We start from the raw sequence: 1968 nt of genomic DNA, 5'->3' as shown, positions 1-1968 counted from the left end.
CGGCCTCGAGGAGCGGTAGAGGCCAGGCGCAGCCCCGCCAAACCCGGGACCACCAAGGAGGTTGGACCGCAGCGGCTGCGGAGGGCGGGTGGGCTGTTTAGAAGCCTCTGGTTGCTAATGGCAACGGAGGCACGTGACCTCGGAGTTAGAAACTTTTAGTGGTTTTTAAGATCACGTGACAGGAAGTTCCCTGTGACTGGCCGGCCGCCGCATGCGCATTGGTTCCCAGAGACGGAAGTCCCACCTTTTCGTGCCACGCTGTCTGCGGGCCGGCCGCTGTTACCAGGGTAACAGGAGGGGCGGGGCTGCTTGGGGCCTCCAAGCTCGAGCCTGGAATCTGATAGTGCGCAGGGCTGATCCCTTACCGCTCTCAGCCTGGCGACCCCGAGGGGCCGTGGCCACCCGACGGACTCTCGACCTTTCTGCGGTTTCTCTTCTCTCCAGGAGTTCCTACTTGGCTGAGATGGGCCGACAGCATCAGCGATGCCAGGTTCCTGCACCTTAGAGCTTTGAACGACCCTCTCCACCCTGCCCACTTTTTCTTTTATATTCCTGGTTTTAAAAAATATCTCGAATAAAACACCCTTTTTTCCTTAAAAACACACACACACCGCTAACGAAGTTGTTGAAAGAGCAGCGAATTTCAAATGATTATGCCTAAAATCACCCGGCAAGCTTGTTGAAAGAAGGCTTCCGTGGCCTCACCCCCAGCCAGTCTAAGGCATCGTGTGCCCGGGGTCCTATCCGACACCCCAAAAGCGACCCGGCCCCCTCTTCAACTAACGCGGTCCTAGGAGAGCAAACACTGGGGCTGGGCGGGTGAAAGCCATTGAGTGGGCATTGGCCGTTGAGTAGGCATTTCTCTGGGCTCTGAAGGCAGAACTGTGAGCCAGATGCAGTCACTGGGGAGGCAATGAGTAAGCTAGGAAGTGAGCTCAACACACGGACAGAATAAGGAGCATAGAGAGGAGAGCTTTCAGAGATCCGGGGGACTGAAACTGGAGGAGAGGTATTTGGCATTAGCCCTGACTCGTGAATAGATACAGTAACGTAGGTAATGCTTTTTGGGTTTATGTTGATGTTGGCCACTCCACAGTGCAGCTTAAAATGGATCACAATGGGGACCTAAAAGTCTAGAAAGGATTTTAGAGATCTGGTTCCCCCTGTTTACCTCATGGAAGAAGGGACCCAGCGCCAAAGTCACATGTCCAAGACCTCAGAGTGTTGGGTGGGGACATCTGAGGTTTGAGTTTGGGATGGAACTAATACAAATATGTTTTCAAGAGCAAAACCAGAAAGCAGATGTGAACTATTCTGGGACGGCGGGTGTTAATTATATTCTGGTATCAAGAATTTCATTTTTCTTTTCATTTCCTGCCCAACTTCACTTTGGCCTCCCAGTGGCTTCTGGGCAGAATCTCTGGCTCCCTGCAAGGTCCAAAAGGGTAGGTTCTGAAGCCCCCCACTCCATCAGGACTCATGCCAGCTCAGTGAAATATCTGCCCTACCATGCACTTCTCTTCTCACATTTCTGTTCAGTGAGTGAGTGCTGAATTTGGTAATAATAGTTGCCATTATTTAGTGCCTGTTATGGGCTAGATATAGTCCATTCCAATAGTTGATCCTCATTGTCTTCTGTTCTTTGTAACTACAATAGATATTCATTGAATCCACATAGAAGGTGACTTGAATAGAAGGTCACAGGTGTGGATCCAAGGCAAAGAAAGAATTTCATAAACACTTTTATGACATTTAAGAAAATAGAGTTGTTTGTCAAAAAAAGAGTAGTTTGTATTCAAAGGAAACTTAAGTGTATTTTCTTAACATGCCAACTCCTGTGCTTGCTAAGTGTTATTAATGTAGGGGGACTAAAGCAGTGGCCACATATTTTATTTGTGAGTATATTCATGGCTTGGGAATTTTGTAAGTTGTTCTACAAAGCAGCTCATTGTTTTTATTTAAAATCCC

This window comes from Myotis davidii, unplaced genomic scaffold (assembly GCF_000327345.1).
Source record: "Myotis davidii unplaced genomic scaffold, ASM32734v1 scaffold395, whole genome shotgun sequence".
In the NCBI taxonomy this organism is placed as follows: Eukaryota; Metazoa; Chordata; class Mammalia; order Chiroptera; family Vespertilionidae; genus Myotis; species Myotis davidii.
This window is presented reverse-complemented; position numbering follows the sequence as displayed.